Source organism: Diplotaxodon limnothrissa, linkage group LG12 (genome assembly GCF_057381915.1).
Source record: "Diplotaxodon limnothrissa isolate DT_005_m linkage group LG12, D_limnothrissa_male_GT1.1, whole genome shotgun sequence".
NCBI lineage: Eukaryota > Metazoa > Chordata > Actinopteri > Cichliformes > Cichlidae > Diplotaxodon > Diplotaxodon limnothrissa.
In genome coordinates, this window is record NC_140607.1 from 24,776,151 (window position 1) to 24,800,446 (window position 24,296).

Here is a 24,296-nt window from a genome sequence, read left to right on the forward strand (position 1 = left end):
TTTGTGTTTTCATTTTTTATGTTTTCTGTCCACCCGTCGGGTAAAGCCTGAGCACTGCAGCTCGCCTCCCCTTCAATAAAGCATGGTGTTAATTGGATTCATTCAAATGCTATCTGGTAATGATACGTGCATAATGAATTTTAACAGGCATCATAAAAGACAGCCATGCACGCACATATTCATAACATTGTTTGTTCATGGATTGTGTGCAAGTGTGTGGTTGTGGGTGTATGTGTGCACTTAGTTGTGTTTTGCAGGCTATATTAAAAAAAAAGATGTTGTACATTCAAATCTCTGATTTTTATTATTAAGATGATCTATACGTCTGTGGTAAAGAACACACTTCTGTGAAAAACCGCTGATAAATAAATTACTACTTAAATTACTTGTTTTATGCATAATACTGATAACTTTCTACTGGACAGTGCTGTGAAGGTTCTCAGTCATCCAGGTCATCGTAGTCTAAGGAGCTTGGAAAGAAAAGCGTCTGGACTTCTGTGAGTTGCTTGAAGACGTTCTCAGTCCATGTTCTTGTTTCCAATACACTTACAGAAACAGGACACAAAAATGATGTCCTCAGACACGTATGCACAGTGCGTCTGTCTTCACAGATAACAGTGATCTGTGATTATGGATAATGTGGTGAGGCACCAACATAACACAGCATGCCATCACAGACAAAATTAATCTTTAAAGCACAGGATAATTACATTAAGGCACAATTCCCTAATCGCAGAGCATAATTACTTCTTAGGGTATTCAAGCACTTGTTATACAGTATTCCTGCCACAGTCTCCCTTAATTCTCTGAACATTTGTTCATTTGTCATAGGGATTCAATTAAATTCATACATGGCCAGTGTGTACGGCTGGAAATATAGTGAAATATACTGAAATATTCACTCAGAAACAGAAAAAGAAAGCTAGAGGAAAGTCCTGCTGGAACCTTTTTATGTATATAAATCCACGGAGAAGAAAAACTAGAAAAGAAATTAATATCCTGGTATATCAGCAGAAAAAGAACTATCACCAATACATCAGCCATTCAATTAGTTGTAGTCCCTGAATGCAAATGTGGGTACGTTGCAGAAGTTTCACCAATGCATGCTGATTGCAATGAAAACCAAGAGCTGTTATTTTTCCTTTCTCCTCTGCATTGTGTGCTTACCAAAAAAAGCTAAGAAAGAATATACTTAATTGAAATATACTTAATATTATGAAAGCTATCTGGTTCTCTCACTCAAGTCATTTTTTTTTCTTTTGTACTGTGTGCTTAAGTGATACATAGGTCTTGTTTTATTTGCAAAGTAAAATGTACAGCATGTAAAATAAAGTAACTTAAATCAGTCTAAATCAAAAGATTTATTTTTTTTTAAAGAAGAAAAGTTGACCTTACTGCATAATTTTCTAAATTTCTAAAATATGTAGACCAAGCCAATAACTGTTATGTGTTAGGTGCACATATACTACAAAAATTTATAATAATAAAAAAATGATTGCAAAAAAAATACTGTAATAAAAATATATATTTGTCACCAACATCCAATTTTTTTTATCATGGTTAAAAAACTGAGCCATCAGAAAGGAAAGCTGGAAGAAAAAGGCTCGCACTCTATAATTTTCAATCCAAGCTGGTATTCTTATGAAAGAAATAATAATGGCAAAGTAAAAAACAGCAGTGAAATAAAAGGAACAGAAACAGTTTCTTTCATTTGTATGAATTACTGATAAAGTTCCTCAGTTTCATAGACTCTGGGTCGTTTACACTTCAGAGCAAACAGAGAGAAGGAAGCTTTTGTATAAGCTTTGTCATATGTTTGCTGAAAAGAAAATTCTTGAAACTCAAATAAACCCACGTGTTCTGTTCACTGCTGAAATGTTGTAACATATTTATTTAACCACCCCTGAGGTCTGGTGACCCGTGTTACAGAAGTGTAAACAAATAAAGGGACCACATTCCTTATAGAAACTTTTGATCCGTTATTTATAAATTGCTTTGTGGTTATCTTGTATTTTAACATAGGTGGTGAAGTCACATGACATTTCCCATAAAAAATGAAAAAAAAAAAAGTCTAAGTCTGGAACCAAACGCAATTACCATTGGTTATATTCCTGCATAAATTATAGATCATCTCCCTTCTCACACTTCATCTTTAGAACATATATATTAATCATGCCATATGAAGTTTAATGTGTTTTTCTTGTACCTGACTACAGTTCTGCATTAAAGCTTTATCTGTTTTTGACAAGTCCTCAAAAAGCCCAGCTAAATTGCAATCAATGTTATTGTGTGCCTTTTTGACCTAACCGGACCATTAACAATACATGCTTATTCCCCTAATTATAGTAATACCACTGGTTTCATGTGAGCATACCACTTAACCTGACCTTTCTTTTCTGTTCTTCCTCACGGTTTCTCTTTGAGCTTTCCTAGGCCTGCTCACAGTTTCATTAATAACTTTTGGGTTTTTTTGTTATTGTTGTTTTTTACTTAATTAATGTATTCTTCTGAGCGCCTTTCTCTTTTACGACTTCCTCCTTCTTCATCTCCCTGTTAGATTCTTCTTCACCAATCCGCTTTGACTTTATCCCCATCATACTTCACACAGATGCATACAGCTATCGAGCGATAATAATAGTAGCAAATACCTGAGATCCGTCATAATTATTACCACTACACTGTGGTAGAATTGGATTTTTGCTCCATTACCTTCGGTTTCTATACACAGAGCCTATATATCTCTCTATATATACATATACAGGCATGTCAGGCTCCACTGATCTCTTACAGAGAGGCGACAAGACTGCCATGTGTAATTGCTTCGTTAGCTATCAGCTACATCTTAAATGACTTCAGAGAGAAAAACGGCATCGAGTACTTTAAAACAGCCACAATAAAAAAAAAGGCTTGTGGCTAACTGAGGAGATAAGAAGGAAGGAGGTTTAGATTTGAAGAAAAGAGAGATAAAATGAAACAAGCTGAACAGCACAAGAGACAGCTAGAAAGGAGATAGATGACCTAATCCTTTCAGATCCCATGCAAGCGATAGAAACAGCAGCTCAGGTCATAATAGAGTCACAATCATTACATTCTTACTCTCACATATGCCCATGGTCTCCTTCCACTCACACACGGGCTCATATTCTCCATCTTTTGGAGGAGAGATTGAAACGTTCTCCCTCTTTATGCAAATCAATGGCCTGCAAACTGCAGTGTTCCTAAATTGAGGTCACTTCAATTATCATCTCCAGTCTTATTTGACATATGTGGTAAATTATGTTAAGTGACTTCAGAGAGTCATGGGACCCTGGGAGCCTTTTCACAGTCCCGCCACCATGTGAAAAACATTCCCCACCATTACATGTTTTGAATGATTGAAAGACATTTTTCTTTTATGCGATCTCTTAATGCGCGCACAAGCTCAAATACCCTTAATAGCTGCAGTTACTTGGGAACACATGCAAGCCCATTCACACGTGCATTTGCATAAATCTTCTGACATGTTTGAAAATGTTCAGTTAACTCTTTTTCTTTTTGCATAACAATTTATGTCAGTCTGCATGACCATAAATGCGTGACACAGAGAGGGAGACGCAGAGTTTCCTCTCGTTTAGCACATAAACACACAGAGAGATTCTGCTATAGAAACAAAGCCAGAAACTGAGTTCCAGACAGGGTTAATTACTGTTAAAATTTGAGAAATCCAAGCCACAGTGACACACAAAGCTGTTTTTCACCAGCACTCCACAGACATATGAATTAACCTTTGGATCAGGATGCAACAAAAGCTTCTATGTAGTTTTTTAAAGGGACAACAATGGTGAATTTTTATTCTGAACACATGTCCCAGATATATTTTTACTTCAATACCACTACAGTAAGCAGAAAAATGTCAGACAAAATTGAGCACTGTCTTGTGTTTCCTTTCAATAACACACCTGTTATTGGCTCACAGACTAATATCCTGTGGTTTGTCTCTGTTTTGATGTTGGCAGTGCACTGTCCCAACAGGATCCTCCATATATCTGCTGAAATAGCTTTTTACTGAATTCAGAGCCTAAACTAATGTTACCTGACTTATCACCTTTTTTTCTAACCAGCATTAAGTGTTGTTTAACATGTCATGAAATGGTTCACCCGAAGAGAAAAAAATGCATATATATAAATAAAGGGACATCCCCGAGGAAGATTGAGGTAGTATTTTTTTTTTTTTAATAAATAGGCATTTGTAGCTCAGCTGAGACAAAACTGAAATCCCAAGACCTACAGGCCAGATAAAGATTCCTGATAACATCAAATACATTATAGCTGATAACACAGAAATAGGCATATTAAAATGTTTAATTAATTTGGATTATTCATGCACAGCATGTTGAGCAGCGCTTCAGATTATCTGTGATTATGGAACATATCTGAGAGGCAACAGCCCTCAAGGGCAAGTTACCAAGCTCTATGGATGAGGGCTAATACCACTGAAACTGACTGTCAATGGTATATGAAAAGGTCCAGGGTGAGACAAATAAGGTAATGGTAAAACACAGAGAGAGGTTAGAGTGATTGATCTGAAAAAAAGACATTTTGACTGGCTCGTGAAGTAAAGTAAAATTTTATAAATAAGCTGCAGAAAGCTGGTCTGGTTGGAAACATGCAGTGTTATGGTAATTGAAGAATGGAAGACAGTGATAGACAAAAATGTCTCCAAGGAGAAAAATCTCTATTTTCCTCATTTTTTTCCATCTTATTAAGTAGATTTGCATGACTCTTCATTCACCATGCCCCCAACCTCCAGGCCAGGTGGGAGATTGCAGAAAGGATGGAAAGAGGAAGCTGTAAAAGATGCATGAGTGAAAGAAAGATGGAAAAGGGCATGGAAACAGGAGAGATAGACATAGGAGCAGAGTGATGGAGAGAGAGGGAGAGACAGAGAGACAAGAGGATGTCATTGATTTATCCTGCTTGCAGGTTCCTACATCTCCACTTCTCTGGTTCTCTCAACTGTTAGCATTGTGCATATGCATCCATGCACTTGTGTATGGCTTCCTTTGCCTTGTGTAATGTTCTTGCATGTTGCTGAGGCTGTATTGTAGTGTGGGATGACAGAACCTGGATAAGTAACAGAAAACAAAGTTGCAATTTCACAAAAGATCTTTAGTATCTATGTTTCAGGCGCCACTAGTGAACAACCAAACTTTTTCAGCATTAATGAAGTTAGAATTTAGTACAACAACATTGAACAATCATTCAGATGAGATTCATAGATGTAGTGAAGGAGGACATGCACACAGTTGGTGTGACAGAAGGCATCTGTACAACCACAGTGAGTGTTTGGTCCATGTTGCCAGTAATAAGTCTTACCCATTCCTGGTTGGTGTTGGAATCTGACAAGGCTGCCCTGTGCACTTTTGCTGATTCCGTCCATAAGTTTTATGGACAGAATTTCTAGGCACAGCCAAGTGTTGTCACCTCTGTTTTTGTGATGGAAATGAGAATTAGCACCTCCAAGTCTGAGTGCATGGTTCTCAGCTGAAATATGGAGAAGTGTCTGCTCAAATTTAGGGACAAGTTCCTGCTCCAAGTGGAGGAGTTTAAGCATCTCGGGATCTTAATCACAAGTGAAGAGAGATGGGAGTGGGAGATTGACTGACAGTTTGGTGTCGTGTCTGGAGCAACTCTTGACCAATCGTTGTAACAAATTAGAAAGCTGAGCATGAAAGCGATGGTGTCAGTTTATTGGTTAATCCACATTCCTATCCTATCCTATGGCTACGCGCTCTGGATTGTGTCCAAATGAGATCGCAGAGACAAGCAAATGAGCTTCCCCAGATAGGGTGAGGAGTTTGATCAATCGGGAGGGACTCAGAGTACAGCCACTACTCCTCCACATCAAAAGGAACAGGTCGAGATGGTCAAGGTCTCTGAATAGGATAAATTCTGGGTGCCTCCTAGATGAGAGGTTCTGGGCATGTCGTACCAGGAAGAGGTTGTGGGTCAGACACAGGACATGCTGGAGAGATTACATCTCTTGGTTGACTTGGGATCGCTCAGTACCCTCTGGATGAGCTGCTACCCTTGTGACTCAGATCTTGATAAATGGTAGAAAATAAAGAGATGTAAAATTTTTGCAGATATTTTTAACATATGAAGATACATTAAAAACACAGGAATTAAGAGAATTTAAAAATATGTAATTCAAATGAACATTTATATTTCAAGGCTTAACATTTCATCCCTAATCGCCTGGCTCTTATGTAAAATTGGCCGTTATGTACAAAGATTTTATTACAGCAAAGTGTTTATGTACTCAGATCCCAGTAAGTGGTACAAAATAACATAACAAATAGACTTTAGTTATTTCTGATTAAAAAAGATGTATGACATATTGTGAGAGGGAAGTTAAAATAACCTGGTCAGTACATAATTTGCAATGAAAAGACATCAGAAGCCCAAAATAGTAGAAGTACAAGCACAGTAGAACAATAACAAATTGTGAATGAGTACATGCAGATGACGGGGAAAAAAACAAAACAAAACATGTTACTTTAACACGGAGTAAGCTTACTATTAATAGTGATAAGCTCAGTGATAGCATACACCATCTGATCTGCGAGGTGTCAGTCAAACATACTTGGTAAAATGTCAAAGTATCCATTCAAGTCCTCAGTCCTATCACATTATTCTGTCCATTTCCAGTGTGGTCAGGGCAAGAGCACACCAGATTATTTTTTTTCAACCTTTGTGGTAACAGCTTTTACCCTTGTGAACTCATGAATACTAGAGTATTTGCAGGCTTCCTCTGTGGGACTGATTGATGTCTTCCATTTGTTTTAGCTGGAAGGTCGTGTCAGTCAAGAGTTAACACACATGCACTGACCAGCAAGTTATAATCCGGGTGACCACAGCACAGTGGACACTGGATGCTAACTGAAGCTGACGAAGTGCCTCTGGTGTCCATGGATCAGTCTACGTTTGGCAGCGCATATGAATATTATCTGTGTGTGTGCTTGTGACTGAACAGCAGAAAACATAGAGAGAGGCAGAATGAAGAGCCGGGTGGAGAAAAAGAACAGAATCAGATAAGTGAGGCGAACAAATGTGAAAATACAGAGGAGAGGGAAACAGCATTTTTAACTATTACTTGCTGTCAAACAAACCCCATTGGGAACTTCATTGTGGTGCCAAACAAAAACATCCGTTGTGCAAACAGTATGGGTAACACCAAACACTAGCCCGACAGCCACTCTTCTTCTTTTCTGTTTGTTGAGACAAGCCAGGAGAAGTTTTATTCCCCAGGTACTCAACTGTCAATCCCGTCTCATGTCTCCTCCAAGGCAGATTCTGTGCTGTGACATAGGGAATCTGAGCATAAGCACACTGATTTTTAAGAAAATGCCGCAACTGTAATAGGTGGCTGCATATACTGAGGTTCCGCTGTGTATTATCATTTAAAGAATTTGGGAGCATGATGTACTGAAGCGGCTCCCTGAATTTTAAGGAAAGACAGAAAGACAGAAAGTGAGCACAAAAGAAGGGATAAAAGAACAGCAGTGTTATTGTGTGTGCATTATAAAAGTTTTACATTCTGCTCCATACCTATTTCTGGAATACTGCAGGCACTATTGTCTCTATAAACCCTTACCCCTGAAGGAAAAAAAAACATGCAAAGGAGTACTGAAAAAAAGACAGAATTAAATATCTCTGATGTCAGAACCCTTCACCCAACCCTATCCTCTTTATTTCCATTCTGCTGTAGTAAAATATGAAATTGTCTTGTCTCCGCATGAGCTTGAATTGCCCCTATTTAAAACATACGAGCCTACAAGACCAAACATAAGAGTCTTTGGTCTTGCAAAGGGGCAAGATATATATATATATATATATATATATATATATATATATATATATATATATATATATTAAATAAACTATAAGCAGCTATACATCTTTAAATTTATTAGCTTACAGAAGAAAAAGTAAATAGAAGACTTTAGATTAGTTGTGTTATTCTACAGTGTACTGCAATACTCTATATATTCTTTATCCATTCTTTATGTCTTTTGCACATAGTCGGGCTGCATGTGCACCAGTGCCACCGAGGTACAGAGATCACTGTCAAATCGTGGATGTTATGTTATTAATATAAGGCATATAGCAGTGAGAGGGGAAGAAAAGGTTAGACTGATGTGCCTGGGTGGATGGAAGAATAACGGCTCAGCGAGGTGTGAGTAACATATAAAATTGTGAAAGGATAAGAGGATGGTTATATGAACGAAGGAGAAAAAGGAAACAAGAAGCAGCCCTGTTTTGCCCTCAAGCTAATGTTTTTTAAGCCAGAGAGATGTATGGATAGATGAGTATGGAGAGAGAGTGATGGATGGACAGCAGAGAAGTGGAGTAGGGAAATGAGGTGGGTTATCAGTCCTTGGGTTAATCTTTGCTATGTAGTGGATGGATGGATTGATGGATGGATAAATGGATTGACAGGATCAGGAGGAGACATAAGGGAGGAGGCCTAATTGCCTGTGACCTGGTTGTAAACATAGCACAAGTAAGGTGACAGCTGAGAATGACTGAGAGATCATTAGCAAAGAAGTGAAGGTGATTGATCAGTGGGATCTGACACCAGGTTTGTTTCCTTGTCTTAAGCATACAGTGGATTTCTGAATAGTGGCAACTGGTGCTAGAGGGGGTGGAGATCTCATGTAGAAAAATACGTTTTTACAATAATTTTTTTTAAATAAATAACAGACTTTTGTATGCCTACCTAAAAATAGTGACATTGGAAATAAACGTAATATAGTACACAAATTGGCTACACGGTCATTCAATCATTCAAATTAACTATGGCCTTGATTAGCAGCACACAATGGTGAAAACGAATAGCAAGGCACAGCCTGAAATTGAGTTGTATAAGGAGGACCTGCGGCAAACTGGACTAGTGTATTGATGTGGAATACCATTACCTAACATTACCTTATTTCACCATGAAATTGGCAAATTTCCCATAAACTTTCCACATTTTCTTCAAGCTAAATCTGTGCTGGCTCTGTGACAAATATTACTGCTGGCACCAGCAGAAGCAGAGGCTGCTGCAGTGATGGAACTGATGAAGGAGTTATATGAACTGATGGAACCTATCAGCACATCAGTCTTACACAGTTCTGGCTTCAACATCCTGTTCTTAACTACATTATCCCGCAAGAGATATTGCTTCTATTTAAAATGAGCACCCTCTATGATCAGTTTTAGTCACAATTTCACCACCAAAAAGTTTTATTTTTCTTCTGTAATTTTGCCCCTGTTTATTAGTTTATTGGTTAATATGTTTACACATAAATTTAAAGGCACTCAAACGCTGTATAGAGAGTTTTACAAGAGTAGCTACATGACTTCTTTCATTATAATGTTGCACCATTTATTCCCATTTTATTCATGATTTTCAGCACTCACTGGGCACTTTATTAGGTATTAGGTACTGGTCAACAGCTTGTCAACAAAAATATCCAGTCAGCCAATCACCTAGCAGTAACTCAATGCTTTCTTGTCTCTACAGCTCATCTATCTTGTTAAACCAAAGGTTTGTTTGAGCAGTATTTGATAAATCACCTTATCTAAAATTCAGCAAATTTATCGGAATATATATCTCACACTATGCCATACTTTGGTCTTAATAAATAACAAGGTCTTTTTCACTAGTTTTTAAAAGCAATGGCAGTTTCATCAATTTTTAGATAAAATTCATATTTTGGAGATTAACATTATGGATTTGTAGCCAGTAAATAGTATCAATATGGACCAATGTCTGTGAGGAATGGCTCGAGCAGGTTGTTGAATCTAGCCCACAAAGACAGTAGTAAAGTACTAAGACTAAGAATTAAGAAATGAGCTAACAAGTATATGCCCTGTGTGTGTGTGTGTGTGTGTATGTATGTATATATATATATATATATATATATATATATATATATATATATAGTACTACATGGAAGCTCCTGTCAGGCATCATATCGGCTAAGATGAACAGGCACATGGGTCAATACATGAGCGGGACACAGAAAGGAATTGGCAAGAATACCAGAGGTGCAAAACACCAGCTACTGGTAGACAGAACAATCAGCCGAGACTGCAAGACCAGACTGACCAACCTGTGCACTGCCTGGATTGATTACAAGAAGGCCTATGACTCAATGCCCCACAGCTGGATACTGGAATGCCTAGAATTGTACAAGATCAATGGGACCCTAAGAGCCTTCATCAGGAACTCAATGGGGATGTGGCGTACAACACTAGAGGCCAACTCCAAGCCCATAGCACAAGTTACCATCAAGTGCGGGATCTACCAAGGAGATGCTCTGTCCCCACTGCTGTTCTGCATAGGCCTGAACCCCCTCAGTGAGATCATTAACAAGACTGGCTACGGATACCGACTACGGAACGGAGCAGTTGTCAGCCACCTCCTGTACATGGATGACATCAAGCTGTATGCCAAGAGTGAACGAGACATCGATTCACTGATCCACACTACCAGGCTATACAGCAATGACATTGGAATGTCGTTCGGACTGGAGAAGTGTAGTCGGATGGTAACAAAGAGAGGGAAGGTAGTCAGAACTGAGGGGATTGAACTACCAGAAGGCAACATTGCAGACATAGAGGACAGTTACAAGTACCTGGGGATCCCGCAGGCAAATGGGAACCATGAAGAGGCCGCTAGAAAGGCTGCAACCACCAAGTACCTGCAGAGGGTCAGGCAAGTCCTGAGGAGTCAGCTGAATGGTAAGAACAAGATCCGGGCCATCAACACGTACGCCCTGCCCGTGATCAGGTACCCTGCTGGGGTAATAGGCTGGCCAAAGGAGGAGATAGAAGCCACTGACATAAAGACAAGAAAGCTCCTTACCATGCATGGAGGGTTTCACCCCAAGTCCAGCACCCTGAGGCTGTACGCTAAGCGGAAGGAAGGGGGCCGGGGACTGGTGAGTGTCAGCACCACAGTCCAGGATGAGACAAGGAACATCCAAGAATACATTGGGAAGATGGCCCCAACTGACCGAGTGCTCAGAAACCCAAGAAAGAGGAGGGAGACGAGGAACCATCATGGAAGGACAGGCCCCTGCACGGTATGTACCACCGGCAGATAGAGGAGGTGGCTGATATCCAGAAATCCTACCAGTGGCTGGACAAAGCTGGACTGAAAGACAGCACAGAGGCACTAATCATGGCAGCACAAGAACAAGCTCTGAGTACAAGATCCATAGAGGCTGGGGTCTATCACACCAGGCAAGACCCCAGGTGCAGGCTGTGTAAAGATGCCCCAGAGACAATCCAGCACATAACAGCAGGGTGCAAGATGCTAGCAGGCAAGGCATACATGGAACGCCATAACCAAGTGGCCGGCATAGTGTACAGGAACATCTGTGCCGAGTATAACCTAGAAGTCCCGAGGTCAAAATGGGAGATGCCCCCAAGGGTGGTGGAGAATGACCGAGCTAAGATCCTGTGGGACTTCCAGATACAGACGGACAAAATGGTGGTGGCTAACCAACCGGACATAGTGGTGGTAGACAGACAGAAGAAGACGGCCGTAGTGATCGATGTAGCGGTTCCGAATGACAGCAATATCAGGAAGAAGGAACACGAGAAGCTGGAGAAATACCAAGGGCTCAGAGAAGAGCTCGAGAGGATGTGGAGGGTGAAGGTAACGGTGGTCCCCGTGGTAATCGGAGCACTAGGTGCGGTGACTCCCAAGCTAGGCGAGTGGCTCCAGCAGATCCCGGGAATAACATCGGAGATCTCTGTCCAGAAGAGCGCAGTCCTGGGAACAGCTAAGATACTGCGCAGGACCCTCAAGCTCCCAGGCCTCTGGTAGAGGACCCGAGCTTGAAGGATAAACCGCCCGCAGGGGCGCGCTGGGTGTTTTTTTATATATATATATATATATATATATATATATATATATATATATATATATATATATATATATATATATATATATATATATATATATATATTAGGGGTGCAACGATACACAAAATTCACGGTTCGGTTCGATACTTTGGTGTCACGGTTCGATATTTTTTCGATACAAAAAAAATGTTCATGCCTTTTTAATTTGTCATTTATTAAAATTATAAATATATATTTTAACTCAAAAGTACAGTTTTTAAATTTAACCCTAACCCTTGTGCGTGTTTTTTATTTTGACAGCGAATGCGCACCTGCGGACCACTTATGTGCAGCCCTGGTTATTTAGCTCGTCATATTGCAGCCACAGAAATTCTTTTGTCCATGAAACCATAAAGCTTCTTTTTGCCTTACAGTCTGATTTGTCATAACTTCTCCGTTTTGCAGTAAGCTTTTCTTTGGCTGTCACTTCTTCACCCTGACCTGTCTTATTTGGCTCAGCAGAACTGAAATATAAATCCTGCTGCTTTTACACACGCACTCACATAAGCTCAGCGATTCTCTGCGCGATCAACCTCTCACATGTTTAAGCTTGCTGCGGGAGATTTCACTTGTCATGTTTGCATAGTAAGCTAACGATTAATAAGACGATGTCAGAGGAATTGGTGCACAAATTATCATCACTCACAGATCAGTGCTGTCACTCTCTATACACAGTTCGCACGATTGCAAAGTGAAAGCAAAAACCAAGCGCAAATTCAAACGCGATTTCAATATGTCACATATTGACAGTGGCTCACCGATGCCAATGACATAATTACCCAGCTACATTTCCGAAAGAATGCAAAAGCATTGACATATTTTTCCTTCCTACAATAGCCAGACTGGAAAAATCGCTAGCCCCGGGACGTTGGGCTAGCGATATTGCAAGCCCTGTATCTGATTGAGGAATCACTCATCTTTGGAAAAGAGAGTTTATTACAGAGAAATGTCTCTTTCCAAAATAAAAGCTATACTATCCGCTTCTTCTGGGCTATATTCTCAGCAGCATAAGGAGAATCATGTGCTAACAGCTGTCTAAATGACTCGGCTAAAGTTAGTAGCATGCTTGTTGTTTTTGTCTTTGCACTAGGATGATGTCGGCGTAAATGTGCAGTCATATTCGTTGTGTTCCCACTAGTGCTTTCAGGTTAATCTCATTGAAATGACCTTAACGCCACAACACGGCAAATCTCCGTTAACGAGCTACCGCCGATCGCCCCGTGCATGGGGCTAGACGGCCAACACGTTAACGAGCTAACTGCGCTAACACACTAGTTCCCACCCATGTAATTGAGCATTGCATGGCACATCCAACATACTGTTTTACTTTAGTCCATGACTCACTTACCTTCAGGGTCATACGTCACATGAAAACCAAAATAATTCCAAACGCCAGATCTGAATGAGGGTGGGGGAGGTCCATGTTGCAAGGAGAGCTTAACTTCTGTCTTGCTAGCTTGCCCTGCGCTCTTCCTTCTGACTATGCTGTCTGTGTTGAGCGCTCAGTGGATCTGCGCTCGACAGTGCAGCCTAGGCGGAGTAGTCGAACGCAGATTCACTGAGCGCTCAACACAGACAGCATCATCAGAAGGAAAGTTGATAAAATAAATTACAAATGTTGTATTGTTCGATACATATGCGTACCGAACCGAAAGCACTGTATCGAACGGTTCAATATCGATACGAATATCGTTGCACCCCTAATATATATGTATATATCTTGTTAATATGTCTAATGACAATATAATACTCTATTTATATTCGTCTTAAGAAATTAAATTAATTTCTCTTCATCTTCATTCATCTTCATACTCTTCATCTTCATTTTTAGATACCCCTGACTTCAGTCTTTGGCATACACAGGCAGAAACTACCAGAGGACTGAAAAACACAATGGTATCATTGGTTGATAATCTCTGAGTAAATCACCACATGCCTACAGTAGATCTTCTCATAGGCTTGATAAGCAAAGACAAGAAGGATTTATGGTGTGCCTGTTCCAGTTTGTGTGTATGTGTCTGTGTTGTTGCACATTATAAAGGGATTATAGTGGGGGCTGGGGGTGGGCAGATTTGTATTGGTTTGATATGCCATCATTCTTTCGCTTCCTCTTCTTCTAACTCTTGTCAGGCTGTTCTCTCTCATTTCATTTCAATGCACCTCCTTTCATTTTATTCCATGCCACACATTCTTTTTTGTTTACAATACAGTCCTTTAAGAACTTAGAGTACCTCAATTAGATAAGGTGTGACTGTCCACACCATTCCCTTGGTCAGACTATCTGTAATCTTCAGTGTGAATGTATGTAAAAACTACCTGTTACCGTACTGTGCCACAGTGTGTGTAATAAAAAAACCCCATCAGAAAGCAGTGCAGAAGTCAGCTTTCATCCAAAAGAAGAGCTTTTAGACATCCTTGTAAAAGCCTGCAGGACTATTCATGAATACTGAATACTAAAGAAATTGAAAAAAAGCCTAAGAGAGTTCCCTCAACTCTAAGGGCAGAAAATGAAACCAAAACCAATGAGACCACAACATACTGGTGATTGACATATTTCAAAGTAGTTAATACATTAGAGGATCAGCTAAACTACTCGAGCCCAGAATGTGCACTACAGTCAGTGTCAAAGCCACGAGCAACAATTCAGTGACTTCCTGTGTCTACACAGCTGTTTGCTGTTTATGTAAACATGTAACTGTAATTTCAAAGAAAAAAACATGCTAATAAAAATGGTCATAACTGATCAAATCTGTGAAAACAATGTTTACAAAGCCTATAAGTAAATACTATTTAGAATGAAACTTGACTAACAAAAGAGTTTCGATGAAAAGTTCAGACTCTTTTTTTCTTCTTCTCTGTGAAATGTATTTAGCTGTTCATCTGCCTATCCTTAACACATTGTAGTTTATATATGAGTAGATTGGTCTAGTTCTAAACTTCTTCAGTGTATCTTGCTGCTTGTATTTTTCTGTCTCTCCATGTTTCTCTCCACTCTCTATCTAAAACTTTCTTCCTCGCTCTATATGTTTAATTTGTGATTCATATGACTGTCCTTTCTTTAGCGACTCATTTTTTGTCTTACCTACAATGTCCTTTCTTGTCTCTCTCTTTTATTCTCCCTCTCTTTCTGTCTGCCAGCTGGGCCTGTAGGCTTTCAGCAGCATTACAGCTTGTAAACCTCGGATTACAGCACCCAGAATCTGCCTAGCACTGCATGCTTCTGTGGATCACAAATACACAAGTGTGACATTCACCCATTCATCATTTACATATAAACATATATGATATTTAAATAGCTTTGGATAAACATGCGCCTTAAAGTAAGACAATGCTGTGACAATTATACATTGCGGTATAGGCACACAATGACTACACAAGCTTAGTGTCTACACTGTTCTCCACTGCATTAAGTTCCACAACGTCCCTTCACTATCATAGTGAGCTCACTAGAGGATTACCTTTCTGCTCCTCAGTATGTTTACCTAATTTTTCTACTGATTATTGCTATTGTTTGCCTATTTCCCCATGGCCTCTATTCACATTGTGCAAGGACATGTATAGGCATAATGCCTTTCAGCATTCAGCTAAATCACCAGTTTTTAATATTGAACTTACAGTACCTGCAAAACAACAACTAAAATGTATTAAGTTTAGTCTTTAAGTTTTCTTATTTCTTAAAAAAGCAGCCTGCTTATAATAGCTTGTGTGATGAAATAGAGAAAATCATTGTATTTACCTACAAGGCCTACTTGTTTTAAAAGTTTTGTTTCATACTTTGGAACGTTTTTGGTTAATAGGTCCAGAGTGTAAGCAGAGCGGTTTAAGGGCTAGATTCTTCCACGAAATGCGGTTGAAATTTTTACTTTTGCATTAGTTTACTGAAAACAAGTGGATTCACCTTGGTTTATTTTACTATAGAGCATTGCTCTTAAAATACACACAGCTTCATTTAGTTTTGGCCTGCTTCCCTGTACACTAAGGCCCTCTCATATTAGCATGGACAATTTGCTTTTTCTATCTATCATTAATGAAATCAAGCGAGGAAAGGCAACAGCTCTTCTGGATCTTAATGATTTATGTTTTTTTTTCTTTTCATAGCAGAGTTTTAACTGTCATTTGCTGAGCAGTGATGAACTATGTCTGCTGAGAGTTGCTTTCAGAAGCATTCCTGATTCCTGAAGTAATGATTTCCCATCAAGAATCCTATGTAGTTTAAAGGCTATTCTGCTTCCATAGACTGTGCAGCTATTTAATATTGGTTGTCAGCCTTGTCCTGTGTTATAAGATTATGTGGAATATAAATTCCCAATTTCTTGATTACTTATATCTTTCAGTTTGGTTATTCTTTAATTGTTGAAATCCCTTTATACCAGTGTAAAAAATAATCTTTTAAACATGTGGCTAATAATAAAGTAGAAAGCGTTTATTTTTATTTGCAAAAATCTTTCATTTCATTTTCAAAATTTCTATAATGCTACACTTAGAATTAAATACAGGGTTGAAATGATTTGCATTTCCTATATCATTCTAACCTTCTTTTTTTGTGATTTAATATTTTATTATTTCCTTTCCTGCTTGAGGCTCTGTACCTCTGCTCTGTGTTTTCTGTGCCTGTTGTCTTTTTCTGCTAGGTAAATATCAGTTTACAGGAGAGGTCAAGAGATGTGCTAATGCAACAAAATAACTGCTTTTGGACATACCAGACTCTGAGACAGGCCCTCAGTGAACAGTAAGAATCAGAGTGATGGGTGACAGGACTGAATGTGTTTTTGTGTGTGTGAGTGTATTGTATGAAAGTGAGAGTAAGTGAGTGTTGGACAGCTGAGAAGTGAAGGGTGCTAAGTGTACCAGAATGGCTGTAAAACTAACTTTAACTGTATCCACATGCGATAGACACATGCAGCTCTTATCCTAACTTTAACCATTACAACTGAATAAACGTCCATGTAGCCCTTAATGCTAAAACATGCCTTAACCCTCAAATAGTCATTGAAATCTACAAGGTCCCTCCAAAGCTTTTGGACCTTAATAGTATGGTGAGATCCATTATCAGGATCTCACCTTATAATGCAAACAAACACACACAGACAAACACACAGAGATCTGTTGAGGGACCAGCTAGGTGGTTAGACTGGCACAGGTTAGTCTAGCTGTCTGAGTGCTGCAGATATCATATTGACTGAATTACTAGGTAGAATTAGTTTTTTGTACCTATGAAAAAAGGACTATATCTACTCTAGCGTAGCTTGACATAAGATGTAAAAAATACATTTTTGTCAACATTCTTACCTTGCTGTGTTAAGAAGTAAACGAAGAAGATGAATAATTAAACAACTTAAATATTTACATAAACATTTACAATAGGGGTTACTGAAAACACTTACCTGCAGTTTGTCTGTAGAAAATGAAGCAAATAATAAGAAATTACATAAGACAATACATAAGAGTGTTATGATGAAGGGCCATGAAAGTGTAGAGCAAATAAAGCACGCAATAACGTATTACAGAATAAGCACTAGGATATGTTCCTGTACAAACTGTGAGATGTAAAAGGTTCTCAAAACAATAAAAATGTTACTCTCTTATATAACAGAAATTCAGCTACCAAAAGATTGTGCATGAGCTCTACACAGAACGAGCAAAAAAAAATGTAATATTATTCATTGCTTACGTAAGATACAGTCAGTGGAATCAGAAGAAAAGCTACACAAAAATGAAATAACATTGTGCATGTTGCCTTTCTGATGTTCTCAAAGTAAGATTTCAGATTTCATGTTATCATGATTGTATATGTACATGCATAATTTCTAACTGCAGATGTATGCACATGTATTATTTAAACCCCTGTGGTATTTAATGGCTTAAATGTTCCCGCTATACTGAAGACATCCTTTTTGGCTCTCGGAGGAGGTGGACACACTTTTTCTCCTCTCCCTTATCTTCCCTGCTTATGTCCTTGTCTAGTCTCGTGTTTTCTTGTATTACTTTCCCTGGAACACTCTCTCACAGTCTGTTTCTAAAACCTAAAGAAAATTATGGATTTGATCAACTGGTCTCTGAATGCTATTGACATCCTTTTGTCAACGAGAAGTCTGGGCTCAGGAGAGCCCGAGTGCCCTGGAGGGACTTTCCCTGCCGGATACACGATGGATGGGTGGCAGGAATGGAGGGTCGTGTGCCTGGCGGGACTGTCGATCGAGGACGCTGAAGATATCTACCTATTCGGAACCATGATAACAGGGTTCTTGCTGATCGGAGCTGGCTTGGCCCTGGCTTATCGGAGAATTAAGAAAGCGGAACCGGCTGTTCAAACCCCCCCAAGGCCGCCCGCTGGGATTGAAACGGTGGGACGAGGCGCAACTTCTCAAAACGGGCTCATTGAGAGCAGCATGGTTAAGATCTTGGAGACGCTTACAGCTGCCGTGAATACTCAGAATAACACCTCTGAGCGTATATTGGGTTACATCAAGGAGAGGCCTGCTCAGAATAACACCTTTGAGTGAAAGTTGGATTACAGCTCACTGCAGCCGTGAGTTCTCAGAATCGGCTCTCTGAGCAAAAGAATGACAACACCACGGAACCCAAGTTTGATACCATCATGGGGAAGCTCGCGGTTCTCCAACGGGAGACTGAGAGACCAGTGTCGGAGTGTTAAAGAACAGCTTTGAAATTCTCATGAGTTGTTGCAAAAGACAAATTACCATCATAATCCGGCTACCCGTTCGGCGCCAGCTGTGGGCTCAAGGCTGGAGCCGAACAAAAACTCCCTGATCTGTGCATTCCTGTACTATCCTTTTGTGTTACACATTTCGATGTTTTTTTCCTCGCTACCTAGCCTGACCTGTCTCCCCAATGTGATGTTTGTGTATTGTATGTACGGTCGGCAAGGTCTGTCATCTCGGTTGTGGGCAAAAGACCTGCAACTGACAAATAAAGGCTATCTCATCTCTCTCTCTCTCATCATCAACATTAAGAGTCCCCATGGCTTTACATCTTTAGCTGCACTTTGATAGCTTCTGTGTGCTTAGAGTGCAGTGAAAATTTCTGATTCCTTAGTCTTTTGCATATTTGTCCCATTTGCGTATTTCATTATCATCAAACAAATTTTAATATTAGACAAAGACTACTCAAGTAAATACAAAATGCAGTTTTGTAAAAGATAATTTGATTTATTAAAGGGAAAAAAACATCCAAAGCTCCCTGGCCAAAAATCATTATCCACAAATGGTAAAAATTTGGAACAGTCATGAACCTTTCGAGGAGTTTCTGGCCAAATTACTCCAAGTGAACGTTGACAACTCGTCCTGGAAGTAACAAAAGAAGCCATAATAACATCTAGATAACTGCAGGCCCCACTTGCTTCAGTTAAGGTCAGATCATGATAGCAATAAGAAAGAGACTGGGCAACAATGGCGTCCATGGTAGAGTTCCAAAGTGAAAACCACTCCTGGCCAAAAGAACACAAAAGCTCATCAAATCATCATTTTAAAGCTGAATTTTCTGCTTACTAAGGTATTCTTTGTCTAACATTAAAACTTGTTATATATCTGAAATATGTATTTGTGAGAAATATGCAAAAAAATAGAAAACCAGGAAGGACCGAATATTTTTCCACACAACTGTATATGTTGGCACTGGTGTGTGTGTGTGTGTGTGTGTGTGTGTGTGTGTGTGTGTGTGTGTGTGTATAGCAGGGCCTTGACAGTGAGCTGTTTCCCTTAAACATCAAGTCTTTCAGCTTGACACATCGTCAGTGCTTCCAGCCACGGTTTACAGTATGAGAGGCTGGGATGGCTGAAACTGGTGCAGAGAAACGCCTGCAAACCCCAAAGTGTCTATAAATAATTAATCTGTGCATTTTCAGGGTGAAGAACATTTTTTAAATCACTTTCCCCATTTTTTAACAGCATCTCCTCCTTTACTTATCTCTGCTCTACTTTCCATTTTTTTCTGTCTGCCTTTTTGTCTCTTTGTCTTTTTCTCACGTTTCAAGAGAACAGAAAAGACAAACGCCATAAACACATACAGAGGTAAATGCACAAATTATGTATCACCTTATCAATAATTAGCATTATTTTTTTTCCTGTAGTGTTAATCATAGACTTTTATATAGCTTTGTTTTAGACAAACACATTTTTTCTCATTTGCCAGACATATCTCAAACACAAAGGTTAATTGATTTAAAAAGCATTTTCCAAGAACTCCAATTGCGCTCATCTTTTTAGGCAATAAGTGATGAAACGTTTTCTTCTTTATTCAATTAAAAAGAGACGGATACTGAATTAAATGATAGCGCAGTTTAATTATTAAGTTACATATTAATTTAAAGTTTGGTATTTAAAAGCACATTAAGTAAGGAAGTTTCAATTATATATACATACCAGAACCCAATCTAACCCGCACTGCACACACACAGACACGCGTCTTCCCAACAATTCAAGTAAGTCATAAAACAGCTTGTGGCTCATCTGGGAAATCAGAACAGGACTTGTTGTTGTCATCGTTATATTGATCAGAGACTGCTCAGTGTATTTGTGTGTGTGTTTGTGTGTGAATGCAAGTGTGGATTCGTAGGTGTGTGAACATGTGTATATGTTAGCATGTATATAAGAAAGAGAATAAAATCTATAGTCAAATGTTGTACTTCAAGTCATGAACATGAAGTACTCCCACTATGAATAACCCCAATTGCTACAAAATAAAATAAGCAATAAAACAAAGAATATATTTTTGCCCCCTGCCTTTTTCCTTTTTTGATTTTATGCAAATTTCACATGTCTGTATATAAAGAGGTTATGAACACTCATAAGTTAATTTTCTGTCTCTTCTCGAACACTTTTTTGATTTGTTTAGAACCCCCCCCCAAAAAAGGGGGGGGGGTTGCTTAGATACTAGAATGCTGAATTAACATGATAGTCCACTGTGGATTTGTATAGATAGATCAGAACTCCTCTGTATTTTCACAGTTGGATAAACCCAGATCTATTTCATTTGATCTTGCTTCTCTTTTTAATACCTCTTTAATTCAGCATGGGTGATTAAGAAATCAAAATTTTAAAAAGTAATTATTAAAATAAGCTGTATCTTTATAAGTTTTATAGCTTCGGTCAGGTGTAAACTTCAGTAATGTTATTATTTCTTTTTTTTTTCTTTTCTTTTTTTTGCCTGTCCTGTTTGGCATTTCATGTTTTTTCAAACCTAATGTGTACCTATGTACACTAGTTTGTTTGAAATGGTGGTTGTGGTGCCTTCAGCTAGTCAACATTCACTTCCATCTGGATGAATCACCTCACACTTACGTCATATGGTTCATCTCGTACAGCCAGAGTACCTACCCTAAAGGAGGAACCAAAAAACAACAACACACCCTTAAAATGCTATTCTAAAGGCTGCAATCATCCTCTGTTTCTGCAGTACAACCACATAAAATAGAGTACTATTTCTACAGTGGTTTTCAGAATTTTTAAAAAGGTCCAGAAGGGCCTAGTGAAATCATCTAGTACGGTGAAGTGATTGTCATTGCTCAAGTAACAAGTCTGAGATGAATTGAGGGTTGTGAAATTTTGTGTTATACTGCTGGAAGCAGCCGTAAGTATACGGGTATGTGGTCATAAAATTCAACAATCAAGATTCTTTACTGTCATTTTAAGGAAATATACAATGGAATGAAGTTGCACTCAAGGAATATAAAAATGGTAAATGGCCTGTATTTATATAGTGCTTTACTAGTCCCTAAGGACCCCAAAGCGCTTTACATATCCAGTCATCCACCCATTCACGTACACATTCACACATTGGTGATGGCAAGCTACATTGTAGCCACAGCCACCCTGGGGCGCACTGACAGAGGCGAGGCTGCTGGACACTGGCGCCACCGGGCCCTCTGACCACCACCAGTAGGCAACGGGTGAAGTGTCTTGCCCAAGGACACAACGACTGGAGACTGTCCAAGCCGGGGGTCGAACCGGCAACCTTCCGATTACAAGGCGAACTCCCAACTCTTGAGCCACGATCGCCTTATTAAAAATAAGAATGAAATATCAATTAAGCCAGCGGTCCCCAACCCCTGGGCCTCGGACCGGAACCAGTCCGTGAGTCGTTTGGTACCGGGCCGCGAGAGTTTAGGCTCAAGTGTGAAATGTATGGTTTTCAGGGTTTTTATCGGTTTTCAGCGTTATTTTGTTATCGTTTTGATCGTTAACTCGGTTTTCCTGGGTCTTTTCACGTGTGTTATGAACAGTGTTGGGTAAGTTACTTTAAAATAGTAACTTAGTTACATTACTAGTTACTTCTCTCAAAAGTAACTCAGTTACTTCAAGTTACTCGTTACTTTCAAAGTAACTAGTTACTAGGGAAAGTAACTTTGGTTTTACTCAGAATTCTCTTGTTAATGTGTTTCTTCCATAACGTTGCCAGTCTTCTAGCTTGCTTACTTGCCACAGTGCACTGTGCCACCTACCAATAGAAAGGAAAAGATAATGTGCATATTTCCACGAGAGAAATCCCACACCTGGACCGTCGTTGACTGTTGCCATGATTCTAGCCTACGTCACAGAGTCATGTGCGCCTTTTACATCCAACACAAAAACTGCAGTCGTGGTGCTTTCGATTGTACTCAGAACTCTGAAATTCTGCCTTCTGAATAGGAAGATGTAGGCAACACCAGACTGCAGATGAGCTGCATACAGGGCTGGACTGGGACAGAAAATTGGCCCGGGTATTTTGACTAGAGACTGGCCCACCATTATAGGAAAAATCTTAAAGCCTTTGAATGAAAACACTGTTGTGACAGTGATGTACACTGTTTTGATGGTATATATGCATCAATCTATCAATCGTTTGTTGTAAGATTCAGATAATTATTTTTTAAAAGCTAGACATTTTAAATGATAATAAGAAAGAAAAGTATTTCCTTGTGCCCACCTCTCCCTGTTAATGCCCTACATGCCCCCCTGGCAACACTTTGCTAGATCCGCACCTGCACAGTTACCAGCTGTCAGCTACCTAAAAAAGGATCCTGGGGTTATTTGTCTCTCAGAAACAGTTCATAACTTCCCTTCAACTCATTCATGTCACCTAAAAGGTAAACCTGTTTCTCCATCACAGCTCTGATGATCCAGTAAGGACATCTCCTGGTTTCATCTTCATGTTTCCCTCTCACCAGATAACCAAACCGACATCATGACCAGCAGATTTTTTGAACTGTGGCTCCAGCAAACATCAGCTGATACTAGAAATTAATATTAAATAAATTCTAACAACAGCTGATCAAGCTTAAACGTGCTGCTGTTGTTTAGCGCGACATCCGCTGGTTTCCTCTTTCGGTGCAAAGTGAGCGATAAACAAACAAGAGAGCCGATCAGCTGATCATTGATCAGTTTTCATGATTGAAGTAGAAACAGGAGAGGGAGGTGGGAGAATGAGAGGAGAAGAGGCAGCTGTGCAGCAAAGACACAGAATAACTCCAGCTTTGTGCCTTTTTCATTGTAGCTGAATTACGGGACAAACTGTTCCTTTTCACCTCAATAATAAGAAACGCGTAATATTTTCTCTGAATACCAGGCGGGACGGTTGGCAACTCTAATAACTTATGAACAAAATAAAGTTCAACATCATTAACTTCATAGCACCCACCCAGCTGCATAGAAACTCCGTCATGCTAGCTAGCACGCAGTACGGAAAAAGTCAGAATAACGAAAATAAACTCCACCTAAACTTGGTTCATATCTGACCCAGAGAGACTGCAGGTCATAACTTCTTATCTGAAGTTCAGTTCACACTTGGACCGGCGGCCGCCTCGGGTCTCTTTTCCTTCTGCCTCCCTTTTCCTTCATCCACCTGCTGCCTCCACCACTTGCTAATGTTACTGAATCTTTGGAAGCTCCGCGATAGCCACCACACGAAGTAACGAGTAACGACCCTATCTAAATCCCAGTAACGAGTAACGCGTTCCTGATTTTGGCATAATAACTAGTTACCGTGCTCGTTACCACAATAATAACGTAGTTACTGTAACGCGTTACTTAATAACGCGTTAGTCCCAACACTGGTTATGAATAAATCTTCTTTTTTTCGGTACCGGTACTAGTTTTATTTTATTGTATTTATCCGCGACACATTAAAGGCCGGTCCGTGAAAAATATTGTTGGGCATAAACCGGTCCGTGGCGCAAAAAAGATTGGAGACCGCTGAGTTAAGCTATAAATATAAACAGTTCATTTCGCACACATAACAAACATCACAATTTCCCAGTATTTCCACTATGCAGCACATTCATTGCCACTGTATGCATTCATAAAGTCCACATTGTGATTTACTCCTGTTATTGTAATTGCTGTACGTTTTGTATATAG

General features: G+C 39.4%; 1 protein-coding gene across 1 annotated transcript in view; it reads left to right on the plus strand.

Annotated features, from left to right (window-relative positions):
• grid2 (glutamate receptor, ionotropic, delta 2) overlaps window positions 1-24,296 on the plus strand; it is a 543,519-nt gene that overhangs the window by 401,968 nt on the left and 117,255 nt on the right. The window lies entirely within an intron of this gene.